This window comes from Crocodylus siamensis, chromosome 1, assembly GCF_052110815.1.
Source record: "Crocodylus siamensis isolate JL-2025a chromosome 1, ASM5211081v1, whole genome shotgun sequence".
Classification (NCBI taxonomy): Eukaryota; Metazoa; Chordata; order Crocodylia; family Crocodylidae; genus Crocodylus; species Crocodylus siamensis.
In genome coordinates, this window is record NC_143395.1 from 381,444,857 (window position 1) to 381,472,214 (window position 27,358).

Here is a 27,358-nt window from a genome sequence, read left to right on the forward strand (position 1 = left end):
CATATCAGAAAATTGTATCAGTATCAGCCAATATACCTCCTTAAAAACTGTCTGTCAGTATCAGCCCCCAGAATCTCTATCAGTGCCCTAGGATACTGTGGTCCCTTCAGCACCACCCTTAATCATTCAGGAGCCTGATCCAAAAGCCTACTGAAGTCAGTAGAAGATTTCCCGCTGACGTCAGTGGTATTTGGAGCAGGCCAAGAGTGCATTTTATCTCCACATTTTTTACCCCTCATTTTTAGATCTGCTCTTGATTACTGGATCTTGGCTGACCCTGGCTGGAATTGCCAGTGGTGCTGAGCTTCAGGGGGAGCAAGGGCTACCATTTCAGCACTGACAGTCCAGCCATTCAAGGAATGTAAATTTCCTCACTTTCTTAAGCTTATTCTAAAGTGAAAAGAACTATATGTTAAAACATATATGTACTAATGTCCATCAACAGAAAGTGTGTGTGTGTGTGTCCACTTTTGCGGTTAAAAAATGTGGCAGAATAGTCAGCGCTTAAAAAATATCCACAATTACTGTGCAGCAGTAAGATACCAAATACCTCCATCTACTTGAGATAAGAAAATAGCTCTGCTATCTGGATGTTTTTACTGCCTATATCCAGATCTAAAAAAAAAAATGTATAGGAAAAAATGGTTGTTCCAGAATGCCTGGCAGTGAAACAGAATTTTGACACAGTAGGCATTTCTGAAACATGTTAGAGTGAAAAAATGAATGGTATACCTGGATATGAACCAGTTTTTATCTTGGAGGTACAAAAATTAGAACTGTGACAGAATGATAGCGAGTTGCTATGGCATGTGATAGCAGATGTCACAAGATTGGTCTAGTTCTTGCCATTTATTAAATCTAGTCAACAGCCCTGTTAACTTAAAGACAACTAGCAACTGAGCAACAAGGTCACATGTCAAATTCATTGTTAACATATATAAGTTTTTGGTAATAGAGGATGGAATAAGTAAGTTTAAATATAGACATCGCTGGATTTTTGATAAATTGTAGCCCCTCACAAAAAAGACTTGGGTCAGTCACTGTGGACAACTGGATGATAAAAAACAGCAGATTAGTGCTTGGTGACAGTCCAAAAAACCCTATCAAAATATTAGGAAGTTTAAGGGTAATATAATACTGAATATATTAGGAAGCCATTTTATAAATCAGTCACTTGGGAATGCTATGTTTGATTTTGATCTTTAGTAGTCCAGAGACACAGAATGAAGATGAGACTATTTGTTATACACAAAAGTCTAAATAGAAGGGACATGATAAACATTCATTTAAAAAACTGAAAGGGATAGGGAAGATAAATCAAGCATGCCTGCTTTTCATCTCACAACACAAGAACAGGAGGACTTTAAGTGAAATTGAAATCACCTTGCTGGGGTTGTTTGACCCCAGTACTCTTTCCTGCCATAGCAGGGGGTCGGACTTGATGATCTGCTCAGGTCCCTTCCGACCCTCCTAACTATGAAACTATGAAAAACAAGAAATTTGGAAATGCTTCTCGACTCAATGTGGGAGTAGCTTGCAGAACTGCCCGTTATGATTTACTAAGACCAAGAGTTAGCAGGATTTTAAAAATGTTCGTGGGCAGTGAGGACATCCAGTTTATGTTAGATTAGATAAAGTTGCATGAACATATGTCTTTACGGTTCAGGGAATTAACCGAGGTTACTGTAAAAAAAAAAATCTCCCATTAGTAAGTCATTTTACAAATACACATTTTGAGGATGCATAGACCTTCCTCTGAAATTCATGCAGCAGTTGGGAAAAGAATGGACTATTGGGCTAAACCAGTACAGCAGTATCTGTGTTCTTATGGTAGCTGCTGGTAAACATTGACTTTTCATGTTAACCACCTTATCTGTATACACAAATGAGTAGCTTTGCAATGTGCAAACATCTGATGCTACTTTGCCGAAATATCACTGCCCTTGATTCTGCAATCCTGCATAACTCCAGTCAAAGTCACTGGGAGTTTTCCATAGAAAAGGACTGCAGGTTTAGGACAGGATACATCAAAGTATGTTCCTGTTTTTTTTCTGAAGAGGGCACAAGCCCTTCATACTTACTGAAGTTGCTTCTGTGATAATGATTTTAAAGACGCTACCACCCATATTACAGACTAAATGCCTGGGCCTGTGCTGGAATGTATTGTCACAGCTCTTGCAGATATTGTAAATTTAACCACCCCTTCTAGATGAGCAGCAAATGAGTACTGTATTGTACTGCAGTATACAAACCTGTAGTGACAGGATATTGAACATTTTCCAGCATAAGAAATGAGATAGAGCTGAAGAAGTTTATAAATGATGATTGTCCTCCAAACCTTACAATTATTGCAATTATTATAAAACTCATGGAAAACAGATTTTTCCATTGCTATATAAGGTATATGAGGGATATTTCCAAATGTGTCTGTGGGATCAAGGCACATAAATTCCATGGATATTTAACAGAACTTGGGGTCCTAAAGCCTTTAGGTACTTCTGAAATTCTCCCACTGACTTTGCTGTTTTGCAGTCGATCTAACTTGTAGGCATATTTTAGAGTTATTGGAGGACTATATATGAAACCAAATAAAATAGCATCAGGGTTATTCAGGTGGAATGGTTTTAATTTAATTTTAAAGTTCATTTTCCATAAAACTAAGAGTACAAAGAAAGCCAGCAAAGAGTCAGATCTGGTGGAGCTGTTGAGTATTATTTAACTTCTAAACAAAATAATTCATATTCTTAGCAGAGTGAAATTTTAAAAAGCATGAAGTACTGTAATAATAGCTATATAGACTTTATTTTCCACATTGGTACAGTCATTCTAGTAATGGCTAAAGAGAATGGTTACTCGTTACTTGCAGCAATGAGTATGAAATCTGGTACAATACAGATTTTGTTTCAGTGATCTACCTTTTTAAGGTTCAGAGGAGCATAGCCCCTTGTAAATAAGGAATTTATAGTCTTACCTTTTAAAGTTAAGTATTGTTTGGATAGGTGAAGAACCATTTAAAAGATTTTAATAAGGTGCTTTAAAAATAAAGTCAGTCACACATTGTCAAGTTTTTCAAAGAAAATCTATGATTGCAAGAAATAATATCTTGTAATACATGCATTTCTGATTGGATAATACTTCTGTAGTTTGGTGTAAAGACTTCCCTAAATGGCGCAACACTTTTAGTCAAAAAGTTCTATATCCATTTATGTTTCCCTTATAAAAAAGGTAGTAGTTTTAATTTTAGAAAAAGGATGAAGTAAATTGTTGCCATGTTGTTTACAGCAGTAGTTCTGCGTATACTGACACATTCAGTCCTAAACTGCAAAGGGTACTGAAATTATAAATCCAGGGATATCCGAGTATTGCCTTGGTCTGGGATTCCTTACTCAAGGAAAACTCCCAACATATTAATTACACAACCCAAATTCCTCCATCTTGCAGGGGCGGCACACTCCTCACCTTTGGACTTGAAGGTCCTACACCTTTCCAAATTGGACCCCAATGCTACTTGTATGTTCACAAATGAATAAAAAACAGAACTGGATAAATCCTTTTTCATGTGCAGACTGGGTTAAAAATACCTACATGCAGACTTTATTATAAGAATACTGGAAGCAAAATAATTCCATTATGTTCCACTTGTACAACAGACAAAGATGGTCTTCTAGAACATTTTAGTATCTCATCAAATGTAAGCTTCCATTACCAGGTTGTGGTGGCCAGAATGCAGTCAGTGGACATTAAGACCAAGACCTAAATAAGATTAAAAACAAGGGTGATTAGGGTGATAGATACTGAAAACATCTCCCTATTACAGTGGGAAGAGCTTAACAGACAAGAAACGAGTTTTTGAAAGGGATATAAATCTTCATGTTCTATAGCATAAACTAACCACCCATTAGTGGGAAGCAGGAAAACATTTTCCCTATACTCATCTACTGTGCAGTTTCAGGCATGTCTAATGCTGGCCGTTTCTAGAAATAACCCCCATCTTAGCTAGCTCCATCACTGCAACATCTGATAGTTTCCCACCCTCTCTCTGGAAAAATCCCACAGAAGAGAGTAAGTTTTAAAATCTCTATCTTGGCTCTGATCCTGTAAGGTATTGATTGTTCCTAGCTCTCATTTGACATTGCCTAGGTAATGCTTAACACGTCCCACCTCTAAAAACTCAGTCTATTCCAGTCTTCCTTCAGGAAAGGGTAACAAGGAGTTACCCCAAGATCTTCAGGAAACATGCTGTTTAAATTTGTGGAATGAGTGTGTTCGGTCAGCCCCCACCGTAAAGCTCCTTGACTGTCCTTGGCTTGTTCCTCTCAGATCCTTGCAGCTCATTTTGAGGGCTAAAAGGAAAATAGAAAGCATAAAGCCAGAAGTAATTCTTCTCTAGCCATATTAAATCCCCATGTCAAATCATGTTGCTTTCAAAAGGGGGCACTGTGCTTTTGGTTCTCATCAGGTGGTGTTAGTGCAGAGACTTTTCTGCAGACTATGTAGGAATGAGCAAGCATACTTCACTTGACTCTGTCAATTCCTGATCCTTTCTTCTGTTTTCCATTTTTATTCCCCTCCTCTGGGAACAGAAAAGTGTCCTGGGCCCATGACACTCAGTGCTGTGGAATACATGTTGTGGTGCATGGTTTTCTGTGCAACAATGGTTCCAGTGCATAGCAGCAGAATATAGTTGTCTACTTCCATTTAACGTGGTTGTTCCTAAAACTTAATAAGGGTAAGTGCAGGAAACAGATCTAGCAGAAAGCAGAAATATTTGAGCGATTTGTACCAAAACGTGAGAGGAATTACAACTGGTGAGCAAGCAGACAGTTTTTACTATTGTGGGTAATATAAACGAATCGTAAGGAAAAGCCTATGGTAGTACTGCCCTATTCTTGAATCAGGTTCTCAGTGAAGCCTATGGAAATTCTGCTTCTGCTTTCAACAGACTATGACTTTGGGTAAATGGGGCCTCATTCAAAACCCATTAAAGTCAATGAGCATTTAATTTCTATTCTTACTTGAGCTACAAAGAGTAGGTACAGTAGACCTATATAGACCACTTTTTATTTCACAGCTCTATTTTTCAGCAGTTTGGGGTCACACCTTAACAGTAGTTCTTCCTTTTTTTTTTCTTCTTAGCTCCACTATAATTGCAAAAACCTAGGAAAATTAATTGCAAATGAGTTTATTTAAAAAAGATATTTTACAGCATATAAATGTTGAAAGTCTATGCCTGTGATTCTAGATGTAAGATTTGATATTTACTGGTAACTCCAGCTCATCAGAGTATAATACCGTGGGCCAATAACCAGGTACCAGGAAATATCTCTTTTCATTTTCTTTGTCCTACCATATGTAGTAAAAAACAAATGAAAAAATAAGGCCCATCAGTTACAGTTTTCATCGTCTTAAATGTATTCCAAGGACAGCTTTCCTTAGGAAACTGAATATAGTTCACCCAAACATGTAATGCTGGTAACTTCAATATGATATTTACATCCTGAATTATGTAATGTTTTAGAAACAGGAGCTGCATGGATGTTTTCAAAAATACACCTCTCCCTAGGAGCCCAAGTAGAAGTTTGCATGAACTGCTTTTCATACGAATACCAATTATTTTGCTCAGAACATGAAGATCTATGGTTATTTCCTACAGTGACATTTTTTTCTCATAATCATCGTTGACATTTGAATAATAGATAACTAGGCTGCAAATTAATTTTAAAAGGAAGCTGAAGAGTTTTACTTAAGTTTCTGTAAAGATTAGAGTTTGGGATAGCGATTACAGAGCTTCTTGTTGTATACAAGATAACCATTTAATGCACTTTATTTTAATAAAAAAGGCACAAATAATTCTTTGTTTATAAAATGTTACAATTGCACTATGCTGTAAGAGTTAGTTGCTAAATTTAAGATGTACAGTTTTGTAGTCTACATTGTAAGTGCTTAGTCAAAGTATTGAAACAAATTATGTCTGTTTCAGTTAATGTTAATTTTATATGTGGTACATGTAACTACAAATAAATTTTCCTTTCTAAAAAGGTTGTACTTTTCTTCCTACTGAGTGGGTGTTACTTGTCAAACAATAATTTAATTCTTTTTCAAAGAGTGCTACAGTTTTATTAAAAAATGTGAATAAAAACACACGCAGCTTATTATTGGGAGTTGTTGGAAAAAGATTCCAAAGATTGGATTCAGAGGTGATGCAAAAAGATGGACAGACCAGTTGGACTTCCATAGAACATGCACCCACAATACCATGCTCCAGGAAATCTAGACTGGTGTCATTTTCCACCAAAGAGCCAGAAGAAGGCATGTGAAGGTGCAAATGAAAGTCAAGATTCAACTAACTTATACTTTTGTACACTGCTAATGAACTGCTGTTCTCCCTCTCCTCTGACACCTTGCTATGTGTCACCAACTTACAGTCTTATGTTTTTGTGAGTCAAATTCAGACAGCAAAAGGGTGTAAGGGGCTGGGTTAGAAGTCATATCAATCTAAAAAGGAAATCTTAAACAGAATTCTTAAATGGGAGATACTGGGTTGCTGGTATATTTAGCATTGGCAAATTCTTCTGCATAAAGTGTTGCGCTTTCAGTTACTCGTATCCTCAGTTGCAGAACTAAAGCATAGTAACTCTGAGTTTTTAAGCTATGTGAATGCAAAATAGTTTTATAATGCTGTGAGTTATTTCAAACCACAAACTATTGACTGGGAGATATAATGGTAGTATTATGAAATGCATTTTGTTGTAGGGCCTTTTATCACCTCCTGAATGGTGTTTAAATAAATGTTAAATTCAACATGGGATGCTATTTTGGATACTTACTCCAGTAAGCAGTAACTGAAAAAGGCAGCCTTTATCGCTGCATTGCCAAGTACTTACTTATTCAGGAAACTTAGCAAGAATGGTAGGCGCCTTCCAAGCACAATAACTGAACCAGCTTGTCAGAAATTTGGATTTTTTAAATCAAAATTCAAGTTCCAGCAAAAATGACCCAAATTAGTTTTCCAGTTACACAGGCCCCAAACCTCAAAGGTACTTAGCCATATAACTGCTGTTAATTTTACTAATTAGGCACCTAAATAGCTGTTGAGGATCTGGGACACCAGGGTTTCAAAACAGATGTACTCTTCATGCTAATACAATAATGTCATACAAATAGTCATAGGAATAAAATTTAACCCATTGTGGCAAAACAGCTGCTTTAATGTTAGCTATGGAAATCTATGATATTTTGAAATGTAGAATAGATCTATTCTTGCAAAAGTCTTTATCTTCTAATTAAAAAGGAATTCAAATGATGTCAGAAATACCCAACATACTATAAAAGAAGACTTACATTGCTTGGAAAGAAAAATGATAGAAAACCAAAAAGCCATGTTTTGTTTCATCTTAACTTTGCTAGAATCACACATTTGCAGATGACACCAAACTGGGGGGAGTAGTAGATATGCTGAAAGGTAGGGCTAGGATTCAGAGTGACCTAAACAAAGTGGAGGACTGAGCTAAAAGAAATCTCACGAGGTTCAACAAGGACAAGAGCAAAGTCCTGCACTTAGAACAGAACAATCCCATGAACCAGTACAGGCTGGGGGCTGACTGGCTGGGCAGCAGCTCTGCAGAAAAGGACCTGGGGGTTACAGTGGACAATAAAGCTGAATATGATTGAACAGTGTACCCTTGTTGCAAAGAAGGTTAACAGCCTACTGGGCTGCACTGTTAGGTATGTTGCCAGTAGGTCAAGGGAAGTGATTATTCCCCTCTGTTCAGCACTTGGGAGGCCACATCTGAAGTACTGTGTTCCATCTTACACCCCCCACACACATTACAGAAAGGATGTGGACAAATTGGAGAGAGTCCAGCAGAGGGCAACAAAGATGGTGAGAGGACTGGGGGACACAACTTACAAGGAAAGAGTGAGGGAACTGGGCTTATTTAGTCTAGAGAAGAGGAGACTGCAAGGGGATTTAATAGCAGCCTTCAGCTACCTGAAGGGGGGTTAAAGAGGATGGAGCTAGACTGTTCTCAGTGGTGACGTGACAGACAGAACAAGGAACAACAACAAGTCTCAAGTTGCAGCAAGGGAAGGTCAGGTTAGATACTAGGAAGAATCTCACTATTAAAACACTGGAACAGGTTACCCAGAGAGGTGGCAGAAGCTCCATTCTTGGATGGTCCTGCTTTGAGCAGGGGGTTGGACTAGATGGCCTCCTGAGGTCCTTTCCAACCCTAACTTTCTATGATTCTATATCATTCTGAGACATGGAAGTTGTGGAAACAACGTAGCCCAGAGATTCCTCTGCATAGGTCTATGGAAAAAGTCAAATACATTTAGATTTAATGAACACTCATTAAAACATCCTATAATAGAAACAAATAGAAGCACTTTGAAGGTAAACAGATTAGGAACAATTACAGAGCACTGAATAACACCTCATTTTAACTCTGTAGAAGACAATGACATAATTCCTAATGAGACTAAATAAGCCTCAGTGAAAGAAAAAAAATTGAGGGGCTAAGGCCAGAAAATGTTATGTAAACCTACTATATAGATGTGCCATAAGTGCTCCATAGCCTACGTTGTAAAAAATAGGGAAAGATGCAATACTGGTAGCTGAAACCAAGTATACCTGTTTGCAGTAATATGTCCATCAACTCAATGCTGCTGTGATCAAATTGATGGCCCACTAAGGCTTTCCAAAAAGAACAAAAAAGAATGTGTTACAAGATATGCCCTGTATTGAGAACCTATGACATCTTTTTCAGTCAGAAGGCAGGGAAGAGTTGTGCCTTCAGGGTGCATCTACACGAGATGTTAACTGCACAGTAGTATGCTGGGAAAAAACTCTTAATATGCTACTGTGCAGTAAGCATCTGAAAAAACCCATGCGCCAATGCTGTTCCATTATAGCATAAGTTACTGTGCATTGATTTAGTACTTAGTTATCTCATGGCATTGCTGAGAGGTGAGGTAGGCAGAAGAGAGACAAAATAGTTAACTTATTGAGGAACATAAGAACTATAAAAAGTTAACCCAGGTAATGGAATTTGAATCTATAGTCTCAGTTTAGATCAAATTTATTTCATAGATTTCATAGACATTAGGGCTGGAAGGGACCTCGGGAGATCATCGAGTCCAGCCCCCTGCCCAAAGGGCAGGAAGTCAGCTGGGGTCATAGGATCCCAGCAAGATAAGCATCCAATTTACTCTTGAAGGTGTTCAATGTAGGTGCTTGAACCACCTCCGCTGGCAGACTGTTCCAGACCTTGGGGGCTCGGACAGTAAAGAAATTCTTCCTTATGTCCAGCCTGAAACGGTCTTGCAGGAGTTTGTGACCGTTCGACCTCGTCATCCCTTGGGGCGCTCTGGTGAACAAACGTTCCCCCAGATCCTGGTGGTCACCCCGATAAACTTATAGGTGGCCATCAGATCACCCGAGCCTACGCTTTTCCAGGCTAAAGAGTCCCATGGCTCTCAGCCTGTCATCGTAAGATCTGTTTTCCTGACCTCTGATCATGCGCGTGGCTCTCCTCTGGACTCTCTCAAGCTTCTCCACATCCTTTTTGAATTGTGGAGTCCAAAACTGGATGCAGTACTCCAGCTGCGGCCTCACCAAGGCCGAGTACAAGGGGAGAATGACGTCCCGGGATTTGCTCGAGAAGCATCTATGGATGCAAGCCAGCGTTTTGGTCGCTTTACTAGCCGCAGCATCGCATTGCAGGCTCATGTTCATCTTGTGGTCAATGATGACCCCCAAGTCTCTTTCTTTTATAGTGCTGTCCAATGTAGCACTGCCGAGCCTATAAGGAAGCTGCAGGTTTTTCCTCCCAAGGTGGAGAACCTTGCATTTTTCGGTGTTAAACACCATGAGGTTCTCGTCTGCCCATTTGCTGAGCTTGTCCAGGTCAGCCTGGATCACCCGCCTGTCTTCTGGCATGGATGCTTTGCCCCAAAGTTTGGTGTCATCGGCAAACTTGGCCAGTCCACTCCTGACTCCAACGTCCACATCATTAATGAAGAAGTTGAACAGTATGGGTCCCAGGACAGAGCCTTGAGGGACCCCACTGGGCACAGGGCACCACGATGAGTGACTGCCATCAATTACAACCCTCTGGGTCCGACCACGGAGCCAGTTTCCCAGCCAGCAGATCGTGGTGGAGCCAAGGCCGCAACTGGCCAGTTTGGCCAAGAGGTGATCATGGGATACCAGATCAAAAGCTTTTTTGAAGTCAAGATATATGACATCAATCTCTTCTCCCTTGTCCAGGTGATAGGTCACCTGGTCATAGAAGGAAATGAGATTGGTCAAACAAGACCTACCCGCAACAAACCCGTGCTGGCTATCCCTTGTTAGCCTGGGCCAGTCCCTCAAGGATGGCCTCCTTAGTAAACTTTTCTAAGATCTTCCCCAGGATAGAAGTCAGGCTAATGGGCCTGTAGTTAGCCGGATCCACTCTCCTCCCTTTCTTGAAGATCGGCACCACATTGGCCTTCTTCCAGTCTTCGGGCACTACACCAGAGTGCCAGGAGTTTTCTAAGATCCGTGCCAGGGGCTGGGCTATGCCGCTCGCCAGCTCCTTGAGTACTCTGGGGTACAGATTGTCAGGGCCGGCTGACTTTTAACAAAGTTCAATCTGTGGATACTTTATTGTTCAGCAGTTTCCTGTTCAGGTTAGTTTTTAAAGTTTTGCTGTCTAATTACAGTCACCCTGAGATCAGCAATGGAATGTCCAGGGAGGTTAAAATGGTCTGCCAGAGGCTTGTGCATCTTTCTGAAATTTATGTCAAATTAGTGTTCAGTCATTGTTTCACATTGGGATCACTGTCTATCACTGTAAACAGTAGAGGGGCCCTGTGAGTAGATGATGGCATATAAGACCTTGGCAGAGAAGCAGGTGAACGCTTCTTGGATGCTACAATCATTTTCAGTGACTTTTCCCAAAAGTAGAAAGATGAGAGACTAGGTAATTTCATATACGGAAAATGCCCCACTCTTTTCAGGCATGGTATTTTAGTTCTGTTGAAATCCAAGCAAGAAAGTAACGAATCCAGTGCTACAAAAGGAGCCAAAACATCAGGGGAGTGATGACTTAACACTGCTTCTCTCCCAGCTGAGCATAACACAAACAACAAACAGCATTAAGGAACAAGGAAAGGAGTTAACTTTGTAGAATACCACCCATCTCTCTCTTGGATCATGGGCCTGATACACAGATCTGGGCAGCACATGTGTGGAGGTCATACTAGCAATGCAGGGACAGGCCCCCTCCTTTAGATATTGTCTGCCTCCTGCTGCTCAGCCAGAGGAATATAGGAGCTGATGGGGCCCCTCATCCTAATCACTCTTTGTCAAAATCTTTTGAATCCTCTTGTCCCTCCCTCCCTTCAGCTGTAATATGGGAGCTGTGTTTTTTAAGAATGCAGAGGATCACACTATTAGCCTGTTTTTACAGCAACCCAGAATTTTTACCACTGATGACAAATTACCAGCACCTTGATAGGATTTTTACCAACCTTGCAACACCTGGGAGGCACAGGTGAATTCTGAACAGGACTCAAAGCTTAGCAGTAGTTTTCCAGAAGGTTCAATTTGCTGCTGGTAGCAACCCAACAGGTCCAGATCCTCAACAGATTAAAAAGGGATGTGGGATTCTGCACCTGTGAGGATCTGAAGTCTTCATAAAAAGAGGTCTCTTTAGTATGATCTTCCTCACCAAGAAGATTCAGATGAATGAGGTAAGCTGGGCTGAGACCCTATTCTGGCTCGTGCTTGAAGCTATCATCCTCCCGTCCCTTAGTGGACTCATTTTTGAGACAAGGGAGATGAGTTGGATAGTCCTCATTATCTGAGTTGATAAAGCTGCAGCCTGTCATTTAGATTAACCTTCTTGTCAGTGTTCAATCATCTGTGTGTGCTGATCTGTCCTGGTTAGTTGAGTAATTTAGTTTTTAAAAATTCTTTGCACAGAACTCTTTAGAAGATGCCTTTCAGATTAGTGTCTTCATGTTGACTCTTATTACTATAGCTAACTACTTCTATTTAAAAAAACACATTTGTAAAGGGCCCTAGTCAAGCATCATTAAGGCCCATACATCAAAAATGAGACAATAGTTTCCAACAAAAAATAAAGGTAAAACTACTCAAATTAAACCATTGAGGAGAACAAAAGGATCTGGAACATCTGCAGCTAAAAGAGCACAATAGTTTCAATTAATGCAAACACAGGGAAGAAAGGGGTTTGATAGATATGGAGAAAGAAATGAAAATAAAAAGATGTTCAAACCAAACTAAAAAAAAGAAAGTTATAGGCAAACCTGCACAAATAAATGAACATTTTATAGTTTATTTTACCTGACAAATGGCCACTAAGGGATTCTACTGCACTTCATCTGAGACTGTTCAGACCCAAGAAACTTCTCTTTCTAGGGCCTGGTTTTGCAAGATAATATGCTCCAGGTTGCTACAGGTACTTATGTACCCAATTCCCACTGATTTCAAGGGGAATTTAGGCACCAAAATAGTTCTGGTGGTCTGTGTGTAACTGGCTATTTTGCAATATAGAGCCCCTTCTTCTCACTCATGTCAATGAGACTCACAGGATCGGGAGCCCAGGAAAAGGTGAATTGTGGTAAAGAACAAGAGAGAGCTAAGTCTAATCTAGGTTTGATAGACTCTAGAGCAAGGCTAGGTAACATGGCAGATCTGGCTAACAGCTGGACTCTATTTCCCAGTAGCCCCTGCCTGTGTAGCTGGGGTCAGTTTCCATGGAGACCCTGGCACCAGCCACACTGATAGCATGAGGTGGGGTTTCTGTGAAGACTGGCCCCAGCAGTGCTGGCAGGGCATGTGCCAGGACATGGAGCTGCTCCAAAGGTGGGCTGGGATCTTTGGTGGTGACAGTGTGGTCCAGAGCCAGGATCTGCAGCCTGCATGCCCCGGGCAGGGATGTGCTGGGGCAATCCACTGCCTGCACACCCCTCTAGGGCACCCAGGCTGCAGATTGAGGCTCTGCCCTGGCTCTGGACCATACTGTCACCACTTCAAGATCCCAGCCCAGCTCTGGAGCAACTCCCTGCACTCTGCGCACCCTGCTAGCAGTGGTGGCGCTGGGTGGGGATTTGGAGGGGCTATAGACACCCCAAAATTACATGTAGCCCCCCCCTCCTCCCCACCCGCCAGTGGCAGCACTGCTGCTGTCCGTCCTGCATAGGCAGAGGTAGCTGAGCCCACCCTGACCACACCCGCAGCACAACTTCCCCCACCCAGAGAAAGAGGCTGGTGCCACAGCTGCCTGCCAGCACTGCCGGGCCCAGTCTCTACAGAAACTTACTCTGCCATCACAGCATGGCTGCTGCTGGGGTCTCCATGGAAACCATCCCCAGCCACATGGGCAGGGGCTGCTGGGAAATGGAGTCCACTGATGGCCAGATCTGACCTGTGGGTTGGACTTTGACCACCCCTGCTCTAGTGAACAGGAGACTTGCGTCAGATCCATGCATTCCTAATATTACTCTGAACTAGCTAGTCTCAGCCAGGTGTCACAGCACCAAAAGGTACCTTAAGATCCCTTCAGGGTGTCAGCTGATGCTGCATAATGTTAGCACTGTTAGGTGTGCAAACAAGATTCACAAAGTAAACCCAGAGATTTCAAATAAGAATCCATAGTATTAAAAACATTCTGACCGGTTATGCTCCAAGTTCTTTGCAAATATTGCAAAAAATTGCTCTACCATTTTTCCATTTAAGAATTCTTGCTGTGGCTGACAGTGGGAAAGCAAAAAGTACTACTGCTGCACAAGGGCATGATTTTACTTGGCCAGTAGCAGGCTATGATTCCACGTGTACATATAATCTCTACTGGGACACTGTACTCCAAAACAGATTTTATAAAAAAGACAAAGCAAAGAGGAAAAAGCTCACATTTTGATTTTAAATACCATAATATTGCTGGGTAATATAACAAAAATATGCTCTTTAGATGAATAAAATGCTTAAGGTTAATCTCATGTGTTTGAGTTACCAGCATCAGTGGGCATACTAGCCATGTGACTCTCTCCTCTGCAGTCACTTCTGTTAAGTAGATTTCAACAGGAAAATATATATATATTGTTTGGGGAGTCTGCTGTGGGTTATTTGTCATTTATTATAAAATGCTCTGAGCCTGTCTGGGTAGGGTAAAATACTGATCTGGACTGCAGGGGTTTGCCTTCCTCTGTAGCAGGGGTTGAGCCCTCTACCTGGGCTCTCTAGAGCTTATATTAACAGCCTGTTTACAGAATGAGGACATTGGCTGCTCTGGTTTCCCGCTTTACCCATGGCAAGGTTAGGTTGTTATGTTGTGTATTATGTCAGGGTTGATGGTAGTTTTACAAAGAGTTTAGATTATGAATTATATAGGATAGGGATGATCCTGCCTTGGGCAAGGGGTTGGACTGGATGACCTCTGGAGGTCCCTTCCAGCCCTACTTCTCTATGATTTCTATTATAAATCTAAATAGCAACAATAGAAGCAGCAGCAGCAATAATAATTTCTATTTTCTTTTTCTTGTTTTTTTTTCTAAAGCTGTTTAAATATAAGTTTCTATTCCAAACTCCCCGGTACTGAAAACTCAGTCTTACAAATATATTCAGTACAACCAGCAGTTTCCTTGAAACTGAAAAATTATTAAATAAAAGGAAAATGAAGCCCAAATAATACCCTACTGCCATGTGTTAACAGTGACTTAATAACACTTCTTATTCTGCAGCAGCTTAGGAAAAGACATGAGCTTACAGCAGGCCACAGAAGGTACTGTCTAGACAAGGCAAATATGTCACATTTAGGAAGGGCAGGGGCACATCAGAAGTGATGCAGTGGCAGATCCAGAGAAAGTGCAGTGGCACAGCTGCATCCTCCTTTGTCTGTGTTGCAGAACCAGCAGCTGGGGACTTGTGTCCCAAAGTAAGAAAAAAATTCCACCCCCCCTTCCATGCTCAAAATCATGTTTCCACCCCAACCTGTATCTGCTCCGTCTCAGGGGAAAGGGGAGCTGCTGCCTGCTCCAACTGGGCTGCACGGGGGCTGGGCTCAGCCTGAAACCATTGCAGCATCAGGTATGTTCCCTCAGGTGCTCTCCACCAGCTCAGGAACTGGGAGGGGTGCCTTCCTGCTACTGCTGCCTGGTGTCGTCCCAGGTGAACCCAGCCCCCATGCAGCCCAGTTGGACTTGGGACACAAGTTCCTCTCACCTGGGACAGCACAGAAACTGGCAGTGGCAGGCAGGGAAGTGAGGAATGGGGCAGAGGGGGAAGAGGAAGGAACGTGCCTCAATGTGTCCCAAAGATAAAAATCCATCCACAGGTCCCTGGCTGCTTCAAAGGGGGGTGGAGAGGTGGGAAGCTGTGCAACCACCCCTACGCATCAGTCACTGCAACTGCACCCCCATTTATAAAAACTCTTGGATCCATTTGTGGCCCATGGGTAGCCAACCTGTAATGCATGGCAGATCAGGAAAAGGAACAACAGCAGAGTCAAACATAGGGCAGGAAACAGAAAGCAAAGCAGTAGATCAGGCATGGGAAGGGGACTGACGTAGCACTCAGGGAGGATGTGGGAATAATTTGCGGCACACTTAGCCCCTCCTCCCCAAAGGTTGGCCCCCAAATGTGTTAGCCACCACTTTTACAAACATGTCCTAGCAAGTCCTAAGTCAACTATCCCAGGTTGTTGATGCCTAAGGTGGGTGGAACACACTCCGAAGTTAGGGTTTTCCTATCAAACACTATGTCCCACTTCTTTTACACTAAGGGCACATCCCAATGAGTGTGCACGTGCAGGGGTGTGCATTTCACGTGGGACAAGTGGCAGTGGCACATTGCCCTGGGTGAGTTAGGGGAGGCTGGAGCCAGCACCTCAGCTGGCCCCAGCAGTCTTGCCTGGGATTCTGGGCAGCAGTGATGCCGAGCCAGCTGCTCAGAGCCTGGCCAGCAGACAGAGCATGAACTGGCCAGAGCAGTTTCTGCTGACACAAATTGCTACTGCATGTGTCACACTGCTTTTTTAGTGGCAGGGTTTGTTTTTTTTACATTGGGATCTCCTGATGTCAAAAAAAAACTGCCGTGCTGCAAATTAGCAACACAGCAAATGGGTGGATCAAATGGGTTTGAGGTGCCACAAACCACACATGCATGATCTTCAGGACACGCCCTAAGGGTGTTTCTTTACTGGGACAAAAGTTGTTCTCAACTTCAGTTCACTTTTGTGAAGTAAAATCATTGTCAAGACAGGGCAGGTTGCAGTTTTCATAGTCCAAAGGGAGCCACACACGTGATTAGAGGTCAAGAGAACAGGCCTTATGAGGAGAGGCTGAGAAGCATGGGACTCTTCAACCTGGAGAAGCACAGGCTCAGCGTGACTTGGTGGTAGCTTATCAGTACATAAGGGGCGTGCATCAGGGACTGGGAGAACTTCTGTTCACCAGGGTACCCCAAATGAAGACCAGGTCTAATGGTCACGAACTGCTAGAAGATCATTTTAGACTGGACATAAGGAAAAACTTCTTTACTGTCCAAGTCTCCAGAGTCTGGAATAGACTCCCCCCAGAAGTGGTGCGAGCATCTACTCTGGATGCATTTGGATGTTTATCTTGTTGAGGCAATCTCACCCTAGCTGATTTCCTGCCCCTGCAGCAGGGGGGCCGGACCTGATGATCTCACAAGGTCCCTTCCAGCCCTAGCATCTATGAAATCTACTAAATGTACTGGGAAATCAAATTGGAGAGTGTGGGTAAACCACCAGTTTACTTTGGCCTGCTAGTGCATATGAACACTTCAACCTGCTCTGACTCCAGCAGGATTTATCTTGTGTGAGCTAACCCAAATTAAGAACACTTTCTTCCCCTAGCGAGGCCAAGGCCCATGAGGGCTCAAGCAACTAACAGCAGTTACGTCAGCTGTAGCAGCATCGCACCGGAAAATAAGTAGCATCTCCAGTAGGAAGGTCCCAAGCCATTTATAGTTTTCTGAGAGGAAAAACAATCTCAAAAATTCCAACCAGCAGCGTGTGTGCATCGCTGCATTCAATGCTGTAATTGTGCATGGTACATTGTGACAGTTATATATAGCAACAAAAACCCAAAAACAAAATCCTGCCCTCAAGAGCTTGCAGCTCAAGGCATGAGAGAGTGAAAACAAAGGGCCAGAATCTGATCTCTCACTGTTTAAAACCAGAGAAACAATGCCCTTCAGTGGAGTGACCCAAAGTTATGCAAGTGAGAGATTCAGATCTGCCTCAAAAGAGTTATCTGGGGGCATTATTGCTGGTAGGTTTGTGCATGTTGATTTTTCAGACATAACATGGACTGGCTGAGAGGGGTGGCAGCTGTTCAGTAGGAGGCAGTCCTGTGCATTAAGAGAGCAGTACAGAGAAATTCTGAAAGAACTTTGCAAGTAACCTGTAACCTTGCCTGCTGGTTTACAAACAGAACCTGGAGGCTTCTGGATAAACCTAAGAAAACTAAAAATATTCCAACAGTTTAAGAAATGTGTTAAATGAATGTTGGTTATCATCAGTGGTGCATTTCAGAAAGCCCCTACACCAAAGACTAGGCAGCAAGGAACTTCAGCACCTGCTCAATTTCTGCACTAGGTCAGGTGGAAACCCATGTTTTATTACATTTCACTTAGGCTGAACAATGGCTAATACTTAAAAGTGGGTAAGCATAGGCATGTCTCTGCTGCCAGAACCAGGATCCTAATTTTGCTTATATTGCACCCAATGGCATAGTCCTCGCTGATTATAATGGGGTAAAATCAGGCCCTAGCTGAGCTGCCCTGCAACCTTACCCTCGGGTTTCCATATCCACGATAGCACTACAGTAGTATGCAATCCTCCCTTGTCAGTTTTATTATAGCAGCAATCATCTCCATTCAAAGGTGCAGTGACACTTAATTGCCTGCATAGGGAACGAGACAGTCATTACAAAACCTTTTTTTAAATCCTGCTCCCCATTGGTAGATCAGCAGCAAAAAAATCTACCCTCTTCCCTGCCACTATCTAATGCTGTCTTTTATGTAACATAAGAGGAATCTGGGGCCAGATTCTGGTCTCAGGTACAATGCTGTAACCCTGGAGAAACTAACTTTGTTGAAGATATGCTGAAATGTCTCCCAATAACAGAGGTCAAATCCAAATCCCCTCATTATACATCTGGCTTTTGTGTTAAGGAATTCATTTGGTAAAAACACACACACAACAATTAGAAGATGCTGAAGTGGTATCAACACTTGACTACAATATACACGGCATATAGTGCAAATGTAGCATTGCAAAAAAGGCGTGTTTGTTAAAGTGACTCAATTAAGAACCTAACTGTTACACGGTGCACCACTGTAAGGTTCAAATACATTTACCACTATAGAATCACAGAGGAATCAATTCTGCAGCTAATTCACTATGAGCAAGTAGCACTGCTCACAAGAAATGGGGCTAAGGCAATGCATAGGAATTTTAAACTTATATTAGAACAAAAAAACCCACTAGCAATGATATAGGCCCATTAGGAAATTGCAGAGGGAGAATGGGATTTTACCCTAAGGAAATGGTAACATTGTTATTGACAATGTATAAAAGGCAATGATTATTTCTATTTCATAATTTGGAAAGAAGCAAGATGATGTGCTTGAATCATGGAAGAGCGAAGTGCTCAACAGCTCATTAGAAACTTGGGAGAAAGTTATGCAACATCCACTGGGGTTTAAACAGCAGGAGGCCCAGGTGTCTTGCACCCAATAGTCCTAAAAGATCCGGCTGACCCAATTTCTGGCTGCTGATTCTGATTTTTAATAAATCTTTGAGTGCATGAGAAATATTTGCCAGACAGCTGAAGAAGTGCTAATGTTTTGTCTTTCTGCCAGGATTTGTTGGCAGGAAGAAGGGCCAGGTTCAGTTCCCTTGAGAGGATCCTTCTAAAAACCTAAACAACATTGGTTCAAGCCTCCACACAGAGACCTGGGAAAAATACATTACCTCCCTTGGGCACCTTTGACTATGGTCAGGAAGATGGCCAGGAACCTCTGGCAGGGGAAGTCTTTCATAATAAAAACTACTGATTTATAAATTGCCGGATTTCGTAAGCTTAGTTTTTGTCACCATTTCCCCTCACCCATAGGCAGAGGGAAAAAATATTGCTTAGGGGGTGGAGGAGGAAGCTGAGTACACACACCTACACCCCACCCAGCAGGTGAGTCTGTGGAGGGGAAAGGGGGGGGCTGATCAAGGCCCCCACAGTGAGGGAGGGAGTGGGGCAGAGGTGAATGGGGCCCTGGGGTGGGTCATGGGATGGTCAGAACCTGAGCGGCTCATCCAGGGGCACAGGTGATCTCCCGCCACTGCACACACCCTGGGGGAGGCATGGGGGGCATGTGCCCATCAGATCTGTGCATGGGGTGAAGGTGAACTGCCACTGCATGCTGGGCTCTGAGCCTCGCTGCTATTGCCTCAGGAGCTACTGCTGCCTGGTGGGCAGGGGATGTGGCACAGCCTGGAGGCAGCAAGTACATAACATCACACAGCTCCAGGGGCAGCAGGGCACAGCCCCAGCACACAGCAGCAGCCTGCCTCCACCCCACACACAAATCTAGCAGGTACATATTCCCCATGCCTCCCTCGGAGTGTGTCCAGTGGTAGGAGCCACCCCTCCCCCAGACGAGATGCCTGGGCTCCAACTGTCCCACGGCCCGCCCTGGGGCCCCATTCACCTCAGCCCCGACCCTGCCTCTGCCCCACTCCCTCTCACTGTGGGGGCCTTGATCTGCCTCCCACACAGACAAACACACCCCTTCCTCTTTCCCCTCCCACACTTGCCTGCTGCAGCGAGCAGTGCTCCACAAGCTGCCGGGCTGCAATCCTGGCTGCGTGCAGGCTGTGGCTGCATGGCTGTGCCTGTGCATATCCCCCTGCTGCAGCCACCCAGAGCCTGCACCTGGGCTGCCACCACTGCCTCGTGGTTGTGGGGGCTAAGCCCCTTTAGCCCTGGCCTTCTACCACCTATGCCCTCACCTACAGAAGCCTTTGTTTAAGCCCTTAGACCCTGCTTAGAACTGAGGAAATATTGCCTGCCTTCTCTCACAGTGAAGAGCTGATGGAGCAATGCCATGACAGCATTAGCCTTTCCCTATGACAGCACCTACTCTCCGTTGTCATCTATGCTTGTCAGTCCAAAATTCAGGCAGACTTGCCTTAACCTTCTAAAGAGCTTGCTGCCAGGGCTGCTCTGGGAGGGTCTCTGACACCCAACACAAGTGAAGTGATTACTGTTTCTGTTGCTTACAGGGTACATTAGCATGTGGAGTCCCTCAGCTGGGCTGCTGCAGCTAAGCGGCCTCCTCATCCAGCACTGTCTCTATGATATGTAGTGCTTCAAGGTCTGAGTTAAAATTCTGAGAGAGAGAGTACCGATACTCCTTTGCAGAAAGGATGGGACACAAGGCAATGCATTTAAACTGCAGCAAAGAAGGTTTAGATGAAATCTCAGGAAAACCTTCCAACTAAGATGAACAGAACAATGGAACAAATTCCTAGGGAAGCTGTGAGATCTTACTCACTGGAGTCTTTCAAGAAGAGGCTGGATAGCCATTTAAGATGGTTCAAGGATACCGAATTTTGCATCTGTATAGAATGATGGATGAAAAGGCTCTTGAGGCCCTATCCAGATCTATGATTTTTTAAATATTTTTTGAGAGAGAGCTTGCTATTAGAGAGACACTCCCAGAGGAAGGAAGTCTAATTCCTATTTCTCTTTAGCCAAACCCTGCTACCCAATATCATCAAACTGCATTAGTAACCATAGTGCCCATGCATCATAAACACATCAGGCATTGACACAGCAGTTCAGGCACCCACAGCAGTTAACACTGCCACTGCTTTCCCCTTACCAGAGGTGGATCCAGACCTGGCCCATGAAGAGCTCTGAAGTCCAGATCCAACTAGGGTGGGGAAGATAAAGTGTCAACAAATTTGACACCTGTGCTTTGGTGTTTGTACACCAATATTATAAAAGGGTAAGCAGGATGACTCACATAATTCTAAGCCAGTTAGGCTATGGGGAAAATAATGGAAAAGCAGATAGGGAGAGAAAAAGGAAAAGGGTAGGGACAGAATTAATGTCAGTCCTCATGGCTTTATGGGAAATAGATCTTGTTAAACTAACTTGATTTCCATTTTTAGATATGGATTATAAATTTGGTTGATAAAGGTAATTTCCTAGATGTTGTAGGATTTTGTTAGATGTTTGACTTACAAAGCATTCTGGTTAAAAAATTAGCACTTTACAATAACAATAAAGTGCACATTAAATGAATGAAGAACTGACTAACACATCTCAAAAAGCAATTGTCATTGCACTGGAGCATTTCTAGCAGGGACTCATAGCTCAAGGTATGTTCAGCTGGCCTAGGAGGAAATTGGTGGAGAATTTTTATCTTGGCAATGTTCAAAGACAGGCCAAGTCTCTTATACGAAGCATTGAAGAGATCTAGGGTCACTTGCACATCCTGTGCAGTGTAAGGTATCATGCAGCAATCATCCGCAAACTGAAGGTCTTGGATGTCCTTGGTGGTGAGTTTCACTTTTACCCAGAAATGCTGGAGATTGAAAAGCTTCCCATCCAGTCGACACTGGATACTGACACTGGATGATAGATCATCTCAGATGAGGTGGATAATGACAGTCAGGTAGATGGTGAACAGGGTGGGGGCAATCATGCACCCTTATTCAACCCCAGTCTGGATGTGGAAGGCATCAGTTTCAGACCTTTCACTCAGGAGGGTGGTAGTCATATTGTCATGCAGGAGCATGGTGACAAACTTCAGCAGGCAGCTAAGGCAGTGGAGGATGGTCCACTGAGCTTCATGATTTAAGAAATCAAATCCCTTGCTCAGGTCAATAAAGGCGAGGAACAGTTCTTGATTTTGCTCCCAACACTTTCCTTGGATCTGCCTGGCAACAAAAACCATGTCCATAGTGCCCTGGGATGGTTGGAAGCCGCACTGGGTTTCCGGAAGGAATTTGATGATGGGATGAAAGTGGTTCAGGATGATGCGGGCCAGGATCTTACCCACAATGAACAGGAGGGAAATCCCCCTGTAGTTCCCACGGTCAGATTTGTCCCCCTTCTCATAGATGGTCATGTTGGTGATGTTCTTGAAATCCCCAGGGATGTCCTCTTCATCCCAAAGGTGGAGGATAAACTGGTAAAGTCATAATGTGAGCTGCCAGCTCACAAGCTGGAAGCTGTCAGCATGGTAGAACTCTGCAGATATACTATCTGGCCTGCCAGCTTTGTTGGTTTTCATCTGTTGGATGGTCTGCTTCAGCTCTCTGATGGTTGGTGGATTGCCAAGGGAATCCACCACAGGGCACTGTAGGATGGCTTGGAGGGTCTCCTCTGGTACAGTGGACTCCCGGCTAAGGAGTCGTCAAAATGCTCCTTGTAACACAGCGAATGGCAACATCATCCTTGAGGAGCCAGGAGCCATCCTGTAAATCAGAGGGGGTTTTGTCCAATGGAGCAGGCTCTGTAGGTTGTCTTGGTAGCCTGGAAGAAGTTATACATGTCATGCTATTTAGCATAGCTCTGGATCACGTGTGCCTTCTCCATCCACCAGTTGCTCTTCCTGTCACAGATGTGTCAAAGCACTTCAGCCTTCAGCTGGTGATACACTGCCATCTTTCACCAAGTTCATGGATGGCTTTTGCCATGCAATGAAGACTGCATGCTTTCACTCAAGGTGATCATGAATCTGAGCATCATTGGCGTCGAACCAGGGCTGGTTCCATCTCAATGCTATCCCAATAGTCTGGGCGCAGGCATCTTGGACAGCAGACTTGAGTTGCTCCCAGTATGCCTGGATGAAGGCATCATCAGCAGTAGGGACTTGCTCCAGTGCACTATACAACTGAGCCTGGAACTCCTCTCTCTGTCCAGAGTCCTTTAGAGCTGAGATGTTCAGCCGTCTACGGGTGGCCTTCTGTGTCTTCTGGTGTCTTGGCACCAGGCGGATGTTCATCAGAGTGCACAAGTTGGTGGTCTGTTCAGCAGTCTTCAGATCCCTTCATGGCCCTTGTGACAAGCATGTCCCTCAGGTCTCTATCTCAGATAATGATGTAGTCCAAGAGGTGCCAGTGCTCTGACCTCGGATGTCTCAACATGGTCATGAGCCAGTCTTTCTGGCAGAAGATGATATTAGTCACGATCAGGCCGTATTGGGGGCATTTAGTCAGGAGCAGGATACTGTTAGCATTGGCCTTTCCCATACCATTCTTGCTGCTAGTTCTGCTCCAGATTTCATGGTCATGTCCAACCCAGGTGTTGAAATTGCCCAGGAGAATGACCTTGTTGTCCCTGGGGATGGAGGCAAGAGCATTGTCATGATCAGAGTAGAACCTTTCCTTAACTTGCTCATTGAAATTCAGAGTTGCAGCATATGCACTGATGACAATGGCACATTGGTTTCATCTGAGGGTCATCAGCCTTTCATGGACACCCTAAGGAAGTTCAGGGAACAGGTCAGCGATCTTGTTCCTAACCGCAAAACCGACTCTTTGGATACAGAGGTCATGGTCTGATTTCCCTTTCCAGAAGGTATACCCTCCGCTGACCTCCCTCAGCTGTCCCTTCCTGGTGAGCCAGGTTTTTCTGAGAGCAGTGATGTTGATGTTATGCCTCACTAACTCCTGAGCCACAATGGTAGTTAATCTTTCTAGTCTATCACTCTTTGGGTTGTCGACAGCATTCTCACATTCCAGGTTCTGAAGTTTAACTCCTTCTTATTTCAACTGCAGAAATGGTGATCTCACTGGGTATGATTTCCCAGCCAGGAGAGATGGGACAGCCTATTTTGGGGGAACCTTTTCTAGCCCCATCCCCACTGGGGTGGGCAGAGGGTATTCTAAAAAGGGCTGCTCAGTCATAGATGCAGCTGCTGAAGGACACCCCTTGTCCTGACACTGATGCCTGACAACCATCACGCATCCACCACCTGTGTGCAATTTCTTGACTCGGAGCGCCTCTAGGTATCATACCCCTGCCCCCATAAACAATATTCCATCACCACAGGGCTCTTGGACCTGACAGAAGCCTGTGTGTGGCATGTTTAGCATGGGGACTCTGGTGCACAGTCAGGTACCCATGGTCTTGGCGGTTGGTGGCTGGGTTCAGTAGCATGGTGAACCATGATGACTGGGGCCACTTCTCCACTGCAGCCTTCTTGCGTCTTCACAGCTGTTGGGGCCACAGCCTTCCTCCACCTGCTCCATCATAGAGGATTTCTTGGCCATAGACAGGGAGGCTCTGGAGTATGTGGACCACCTTCCATATCTCGGCAGCCACCTCTCTCAATGGGCTACCATCAATGAAGAAGTCCAGCGCTGGGTCAACTGTGCTAGCACTGCCTTCTTCAAGCTGTGACAATGTGCCTTTGAAAATAGAGAACTTCCAAAGTCAACGAAGGTCCTGGTTTATAAGGCTGTCATGCTGACCACCCTTCTCTACTGCAGTGAAGCCTGGACCATCTACCAATACCACATTAAAGACCCTTGAGAGCTTTCACCAGTGGTGCTTGAGTCAAATCCTGGGGATCAAATGGGAGGACTGCTGGATTAGTGTGAGCATCCTCCATGAAGCTGCATCCACCAGCACCTTGTTCTTGAGAAATCAACTCCAATGGATGGGCCACTGAGTCCAGATGTCCAAGAACTGCCTCCCTCAACAGATTCTCTTCTCCCAGCTCTCTTTTGGCCAGTGCTTAAAGGGCGGCCAAAAGAAACGGCACAAAGAAATGCTTAAGGTCATCCTCAAGCACAGAGGCATTGACACCAATAGCTGGGAGGACCAAGCTCCTGACTGTTTGGCATGGTGCCACCTGGTCCACCAAGGTGCACGCCACTTTGGTATCAAGTCGTTGGGCCTCAAAGTGAAACAGCAGCAGCGGAAGAAGTAGGAGACCAACCCGGGGCTGTGAATCCCACTCCCCCATGCAACAATATGCTCCCATTGCTGAAGAATGTGTTCATCAAGAATTGGGCTCCCCAGTCACCTAAGGACCCTTCAAGCCTGATGGACGTCATCCTCAACTTTGGGGGACCGGTGACGATGCAGGGACTCATAATAAGCCTGACACCATTCAATATTTTTCACCAGTGACCTGGAAGTAAATATAAAATCACTGCTGCAGATGACCAAATCATTGGAAAATGACCCAAAGATAAGCAGAGCGGTAAATAATGGTGAGGATGGGGAAGTCATACAGAGTCATGTGTATCATTTGACAGGATGGTCCCAAGTCACACAAGATGCTTTTGAATGAAGCCAAATTATTCTAGGTTTGCCAGTGGATGGAGACCAAATCCCTGAGGTAAGTGGGGAATTGGGTGACCTGGAGGAAGAGCAAGCAGGAAGGCGCAACAGGGGAAGCATTCTCATTCTTCCTGAGAAATCAGGGCAATGGACTAGTTACCTCAGGTGTCTGTATACAAATGCATGGAGTCTGGGAAACAAGCAGGAAGAACTGAAAGTCCTTGCAGTCACAGAACTATGACTTGATTGGAATAGCAGAGACTTAATGGGATAGCTCACATGACTGGAGCACTGTCATGGATGGGTATAAAGTGTTTAGGAAAGGCTGGCAGGGGAGAAAAGGAAGAAGAGTTACGCTTTATGTAAAAGAGCCATATGATTGCTCAGAGCTCCAGTATGAAACTGGAGATAGGCCTGTTGAAAGTCTCTGGATTAGGGTTTCTCACAGAGGATTCCAATCATCCTGACATCTCCTGGGAGGCCAATACAGCAGTGCATAGGAAATCCAGGAAGTTTTCAGAGGTGTTGAAGAGAATTTCCTGGTGCAAGTGTCGAAGAGATCAAGTAAGGTCCATGCTCTTCTTGACCTGCTGTTCGCAAACAGGGAAGAATTGCAGGGGGGGAGATGTAGAAGTGGATGATAACATGGACAGCAGTGACCACAAGGTAATCGAGTTCAGGACCCTGACAAAAAGAAAAAAGAGAGCAACAGAGTATGAACCATGGACTTCAGAAAAGCATCCAAGCCCACAGGCCATATTTTGCTCATCCCTGGGCTAAAGGGATACTTACATACATAATAATAAAGGAGTTATGAACTCTTTGTATAACACTGGTTTGACTGAGACTGCAGTGCTGCAGCAGCAGCTACTTCTGGTGTCAGCGTTTTAGAAAGGATATTGAAAAGTGCCAAGGATGTAGATAAGGCATGAAAATTAGTTAAACTAAAGAAAATACCTTGCAGGGAGAGCTATATGGAGCTCAACGTTTTTAGCTGATCAAAAAGACAGCTAAAAGGTAAGTTGATTACAGAGCACTATAACCTCCACAAGGAAGAATACCAGATTCTGGACAGTTCTTTATTCTAGTAGAGAAAAATCACAACAGAAACCCATGGGTGGGAAACAAGCAAATTTGGAATGTGAAATTAGACCTTTACCGTAACAATGAGGGTGCTTAACCATCAAAGCTACAAGAATAAATGATGGGCTTTTTTGTTTGTGTGTTTGTTTAGGGTTTTTTAAATCTTTTGATATCTTCAGATCAAGACAGGAGGAGTTTCAAGAAGATACATTTAAGTCAAACAAGTTATTCTACTCAGTACAGGAGTAGCTGTGTGTCGGGATAGTTGTGTGATAATTCAAGGTTTGTGATATACAGGAGGTTAGATTAGATGCTCTAATGGTCCCTTCTAAGTCTCAAACTCTACAAATCTAAAATCCACAGCAACTTCGGAGTAAGGTCCATATACTGAGTGTCTTTAGTTTAAATATTGTAACAATTAATGCTTTTCGTAAACAGTTTTAAAAAGCTGTCTTTATTTATTTCTTTGCACCTTCCCCTTACCTTCATTTTTAAAGGATGCTCCTTTTTGGCTTTTAAAAATATTTTTCCCTTTGAATTTTCTTTTCTAGTTACTCTAATGATGTTTGTAAGAGTACTCCATTTAAAGCAAGGCATTGCAGAGATTTCCAGTGGAGTCTGAGCTTTAGAAACAAATTATTGTAATTACAATTGGATCCAGGTTCTCCTCAGTTCAATATGGGGTTTTTATACTGTACCAGTGGGAGAGAAGAATGGTAACAATGATTGCTACATTACAAAGAAAAGGTTAAAGCTGATAGTCTGTCTCTGGCTCATGTAGGCAGGTACCAGAATAAAGAAGTGAGTGCTTTGAGGGAGGCAGCATTAAAATTTGAATGGAGTGTAATTCTAAGCAGAAAATAATCCCTCAAAACTACTAAAATTACAACCTTTGTGAGACTGGCCTAGAGTAAATGGTACTGAATGGCTGCAGAGT

The 27,358-nt window shown here is 43.6% G+C and overlaps 1 protein-coding gene across 1 annotated transcript in view; it reads left to right on the top strand.

Annotated features, from left to right (window-relative positions):
• The window catches only part of GPR12 (G protein-coupled receptor 12), a 44,606-nt gene that overhangs the window by 6,843 nt on the left and 10,405 nt on the right, over window positions 1-27,358 (top strand). The window lies entirely within an intron of this gene.